Source organism: Felis catus, chromosome B3 (genome assembly GCF_018350175.1).
Source record: "Felis catus isolate Fca126 chromosome B3, F.catus_Fca126_mat1.0, whole genome shotgun sequence".
NCBI classification, from domain to species: Eukaryota; Metazoa; Chordata; class Mammalia; order Carnivora; family Felidae; genus Felis; species Felis catus.
Window position 1 is genome coordinate 145,144,545 of NC_058373.1, and position 5,985 is coordinate 145,150,529.

The 5,985-nt window shown below is 54.2% G+C and overlaps 1 long non-coding RNA gene across 1 annotated transcript; it reads right to left on the reverse strand.

Moving 5' to 3' along the window:
• Positions 1-501: 501 nt before the first annotated feature.
• Positions 502-2,733, reverse strand: LOC109501051. Its single transcript, XR_002743310.2, has 2 exons — positions 1,607-2,733; positions 502-870 (listed from the first exon to the last, which is right to left on the reverse strand). It is a non-coding gene; the product is annotated as an uncharacterized LOC109501051 (long non-coding RNA).
• Between the last annotated feature and the right edge of the window lie 3,252 nt (positions 2,734-5,985).

The window sequence follows — 5,985 nt, forward strand, 5'->3', positions numbered from 1 at the left end:
CTGTGCGTCCTCCCCGGTCTCCACCACATCTCTTGCTGCATATTTGGAGCACATAGGCCAACATTTTAAATCACTTTTTCAACAGCAGAATCCTTGGTTTACAGGATGTCTTATGAAGGAACTTTGCACCTTGGGGGCCGGGCTGCCACTGAGGAACTATGTCCCCTGCCGCCTCCCAAGGCCCCTCTGTAATCCAGGTGTGGTGCCCCTACGGGTGTAGGTGTGGCTGAGCGTCGCCTCTCCACGCCTCTCCCACTCCTGCTGGCTTGGGAGCCTAGTGAGCGGAGGCATTGACCATCCCTCGCGGCAGACCGTCTCAAGGATGTCTGTACAGCAATTGCCATGCGTGAGTGCTTCTCCACTGCCGCTGGGGCAGAAGGTGGTCAACTGCTTAGGAAAAAGGTCTACAAGGTTCTGATGAAGCTAAACATACACCTACCCTATAGCCTAGCAGTTCCTTTCCTGGGTATTCACCCAAGAGAAAAGTCCGCGTTTCCCAGAGACGTGCAAGAGAGCTCAGGTCAGCTTTATTCCTATCAACCAGAGTGGAGGCAGCCCAAGGTCTCATCCACAGGGGAGCGGCAATCAACCTGGGTGAGTGTAAAAACTGCCAGTTGGGTGAAAGGTGCCAGACACGAAAGGCAGATACTGTATGATTCTATTTATATAACACACTAGAGCCAAAGTAAACTATAGTAAACGAAACAAAGCAACAGAACAGTGCTTGGGGGACTGAGAAGGGGCACGAGGGAATTTTGTGGGGTCAACATTCCATTTCTTGATAGAGGTTCCATTACACACATAAACATTGATTGGAGTGCCTAGATGGTGTCCTTCAGACGTGTGCATTTCACATTGTGTAAATTCCCCCTGAAAACACAAATATCGAACACCATTAATGATACGCATGCCAGTGTCTAGGGGGCCGGAGAGAGAGGTTTGGTTAAATGGAGAGACAGGAGATAAATAATGCAAAATGTTAATTGTACAATCCAGGTGGTGGGTATGTGGTCTTCACCGTACATTTTTTCCTGCATGTTTGAGTATTTTCATGATAAAATGGGCAGATTCCCAGGGAAAATTTGTTTTCCATGACATGTGCCTAATTCCAGGTCCCCAGTGCTTTCTTTTTTCTTTTCTTTTTTCTTTTCTTTTATTTTCTTTTCTTCTCTTTTCTTTTCTTTCTTTTGCTTTCCTTTTTTTTTCTTTTCTTTTCTTCTTCTCTCTTTATAAGATTTTGTGTTTTTTTTAAGTGTACTTATTTGGGGGGGGGGGATGGAGAATCCCAAGCAGGCTCTGTGCTATCAGTGCAGAGCCTGTCACAGGGCTTGATCCCACGAACCTCGAGATCATGACCTGAGCCCAAATCAAGAGCTGGACACTTAACCGACTGAGACACCCAGGCGCCCCAAGATTTTATTTTTAAGCAATCTCTATACCCAACTGTGGGGCCTGAGATCAAGGGTCGTGTGCTCCGCCCGCCAAGCCAGCCAGTTGCAACCCCGCCCACCCCCACCAGTGCTCATTTCTATCTTCCTATCCATCAAACTACATTGCAAGTGTTTCAGTAACAGCTGCCCTCCCCTCCTCCGGTTTCTGGCATTACCCTTTGTAGACAGCCACATAAAACAGGTCAGGCTTCCAGGCCACATATTGTGGGAGGTCCAGCACTTTATCTCCTACGTCTGGCAGTTCGTGGAGAGGGTGTGTAGTCGGGTAGTCTCCTGGGTCTGGGAATGTTAGGGCTCCGGCTCAGAGGCACGTTTGGGCTCAGTGGTGAGTGGTGTGTATGCACCCACACACGGCCGCGGTGCTTTCTCCAGCAGAGACTCAGTTGCCCTTCCTGCCTGTGTTTGAGCATCACGTCTGCACGTGGAGACATCCTGGGCCCCACACGTGGCTGTGGGAGGGGCTGGACCATCCAGGATAGTTTCCCTTCTGGCCCGGCACCCGACGGCTGGCTGGCTGGCTGGACGCAGGCTCAGGGCACTGGGGTGGCTGGGCCTTTCCGCGGAGCAGCTGGTCTTCTCGCGGGGCAGTGTAGGGGTCCCCAAAGCACAGAAGCGAAATCATCCCGGCTTTCTACTCGGGGAAACAGGCTGGCCCAGCGCGCAGGTGGGTAGGGGCTTGTCAGGAATGCTGCGGGTCTGGGGGCCTGGGTCAGGTGGCAGTCTGGCTTCGCCGAACAGGACCCAGGCCCAACTTTCCCGCATTCAGAGTAAACTGTGTGTGTGTGTGTGTGTGTGTGTGTGTGTGTGTGTGTGTGTGTGAGTGAGAGAGAGAGAGAGAGAGAGAGAGAGACTGATGGAGCTGCCCACTCCCCATCCTGCCCTGTCCGCCCAAAGTGCCGCGGTGTTCCTCGGATTGAGGGGCGGTCCCTGCAGCTTAAGGTCAGCAGCTCGAGCTCCTCAAGGAAAAAAACACCCTGCAAATCTGATAAAGGTGGTTCTCAGAACCGAAGCCGCAGACCATGGCGGGCGTGGCCTGGGCGGAGAGCAAGGCCGCCGAGCACCAGTAGACCCCGGCCCTGGGTTCCGGTCCAGATGCCAGGCCGCCGTCCGGAAGCCTCTCTAATACGGGACGGTAGCTGGAGGTGACGTGGGGGCGGTGCCTAGGCTGGTTGGGGGCGTGGGGGGCGGTGCCCAGGTGGGAGGGGAAGGCAGTGGCGTCCAAACTGAAGGGATGTGGGGGGTGGCGCCCCGGCTGAAGGAGGCGTGGCGGAAGCGCTCAGGTCAGGGGTGTGGGGGGGCAGTGCCCAGGCTGGAGGCGCAAGGCGGTGGCGCCCACAGTGGAGGGGGCTTGAGGAGGGGCTCCCAGGCTGAAGGGGGCGTGGGCGAGGCGCCCAGGTCGGGGGGCGGTGCCCAGGCTGGGGTGGGGCGGAGGCGCGGCCGCGGGATTGAGTGGGGTGTTGGGGAGGAAGCACAGCGGGGCTGGCGCGAAGCGGGCGGTACAGGCCACACGGCCTGTGCTTACCCTCCTCCCTGCCTGTCCCTCCGAGGGTGCGTGGGCCTGTCTTTGGCCAGGACGACCCGGACAGGTCCCCCCCTCCTGACCTGAGGACCCACGACCCAGGATCGCTTCTCAGCGCCGCTACGCCGCCAAAGGCAGGCTTCCGGTTCCTCTTCCCTCCCTTCCGCCCCTTCCCTCCCTCTCCTCTTTAGACACTAATGGACTGGGGCTGGCCCCGGGACTGCACACCCCTCGGGAAATCTACCGCAAAGGGCAGCTCCTGGACGGAGACATCCACAGACAGTTATAGTGAAAAGATGAATGCTTTTGAAAAAAGATGGGAGCCCTCTTCATTCTCCAATGGAGACAAATCACTGTGTGTGTGTGGGGGGGGGGGTGTGGGTGTGGGTGTGGGCGCGCGCGCGTGCGCGTTCTCTGTTGGGCACTGTTTTTTCTCCCTACAGTTCCATCACTTGGACTCATCTGCTTTATCCTTACCACCGGCCACATGAATGCCCCTCGTCCAGGAAGCCCCCTGACCCTTGAGGGACATAGGGCTTCCCCGCTCGAAACCTGACCTGGGCCTTCTGTCTCAGCTCCACAGGCTGTCTGCCAGTGTAGGGGTGTCTGTTCTCCCATCACCCAGCCTCACACCTGACACCAGTAGTTCTCAATAAGTATCAGGAATGAAGCGAGTACCAGACTGTATGTTCCTGATTTCTCTCTGACTCCCAGGTGCTGGCCATCTGCAGGAGGTTGGCATTGGATGTTTTCGCTCTTACTTTTCTTGCTTTTTTTAAAAAAATGTTTATTTATTTATTTTGAGAGAGAGAGAGACAGAGCACATACAAAGGAGGGGCAGAGAGAGAGGGAGAGAGAGGATCCCAAGCAGGCTTTGTGCTTCCAGCACAGAACCAGATGCGGGGCTCGATCTAGAAAATCGTGAGATCATGACCTGATCATGATGCTTAACAGACTGAGCCAGCCAGGCACCCCATTCTCACATTCTCTTTTCCTTGACCAAGGGACTTCAGTCTTGGCTTCATCTGGGTCCTGTAGGTTGCCTCCAAGTCTTTACACGAGCCCCAGCCTTTGTTTAGATAGATCTCCAGGCTGCCTGTTGATCTCTCAGGTTTCAGAACAGGGAAGTGAATGGTTAGAGAAGGTGGGGAAGGAGACGGAAATAGAGGAAGGCAGAGCACAAGGCATCTACTTTGGGGAAAGCAGGAGACAGACAGGCAAAGAGGAGGAGGAGGAGGTGGCTCACCCACACAGGCTGCCTATGTTCAGAATGGAAGAGCACTTAAGGGAGCAGGGAGAGAGCCTGCTCCAAAGGTCCCCCCACTGCCCCCATTGAACACAGCCTCACCCTCCAGGACCCTGGCTAATGTCCTGGGACCCTGGCTAGCCCAGCAAGCTGGTGGCCACAGGAATGCTGGAGGCCAGCAAGCCTTGTGCAGATAGGTGTGTGCTTCCTAGGGCCCTGGTCCTCTAGGTTTGTGGTTAAGGACAGATCATGGATGTGGTGCCCCTGGGTAGCCTTGCTGAGGCTTTTCCACCACAAGGGCTCTCCTCAGCTCTGCTCGTGCCCACATAGGAAGGGCAGAGCTGCTCCCTTCTGATTCCTAAAGCTGAGTTAATCCTTGTCCGGGAATCAGTTAGCAAGCCAGGGAGCCTGCAGGGCCTTAGCTGCAGTAAAAGGGGAGAGCAGTGCCTCTCTTGGAGCTGCTGTGAGGATCAGAGGGTTGAAAGCAACTGAGAGGGGGCCGCCTGGGTGGCTCAGTGGGTTAAGCGTCCGACTTCTGCTCAGGCCACGATCTCACTGTTCATGAGTTTGAGCCCTGAATTTAGCTCTCTGCTGTCAGCACTAAGCCCCCTTTGGATTCTCTGACCCTCCTCAGCTTGTTCTCTCTCACGCGTGCTTCAATAAATAAATAAACAAACAAACTTTTTTTTTTTTTTTTTTTTTCAAAGCAAGGATTTGAAAGCTGCTGAGAATGGCCAGGGCTGCTCAGTGAGGGTGGGGGATGACAAGTCTCAGTGTGAGGCTCTGGGCGAGGATGGCCCCAAATGCCTGTGCTCCAGCTTCTCGCCCTGAGCAATGGGTGCATTGAAGCCTTTCCAGGAAGGAAGTGGCAGGATCAGATTCAGGGATCTGTGGGTGTGGTGGATGAATCGGCCTTTTCTCTCTTTCCCCAACACTCCGGACTCATTCCTGCCTCAGGACTTTTGCCTTTTGCTCAGTTGGCTTCTTTCTGTCAGTTAGGTCTCAGCTCACTTGCCTGTGTCAGAGTTCACTCCACCACCTTGTCATTCCCTTATTTTTCTCCGCATAGCACCGTATGAGCAAGAGCCAAGTATCTTGTCTATTCTGTTTACCAGCGCACCTTGGCTCTTATAGTGGGATCACCACAGCTCAACAGATAATTGTCCGAAGGATAAAAGAGCATGACGATAAAGCCTCAACAGAGTGGCAGGAGTGGGGACGGAGAGGGGAGGGACTAAAGCAATATTAAGGAGGTAGGATCTTGGCCACTCATTAGAAGAGGACATTAAGCATCTCAGATTTCTGGGTGAGTGGAGCGAACAATCACTAAGCCCAGATTTACAGAGAAAGGAGCTTCGCTCAGCCTGTTTGTTTCTCTCTTCTGTTTCTCTCTTCTCGAGAGCACTTTGGTTACAGCAGTGTGGCCAAATCACTCAGGGAGTGTGGAAAGGTTTGACGCACTGCCTCTCCCTCGCCCCTTTTAAGCTGATCTTTGCATTTATATGATACTAAAGTAATTGGACCTCCCTGTGAGAAGCTGGGAGCACTTAACTTCCCTAGTGACTGTGTAATTCCAGGGTTAAAAGGGCTGCTGGTGCTGGGCTGATACATCTTTAGAGCACAGCAGTTCAAAAGCAAGTGTGTAGGAACACCTCCTGGTTAATACTGCCACAGGGCCCCCGCACTTGGGACATCTGCAGGCATCTGGTGGTGGTGGTGGTGGGGGGGGGGCGGTGGTTCTCCCAAGCTGGTGGCAGGCAAAGAAAGCT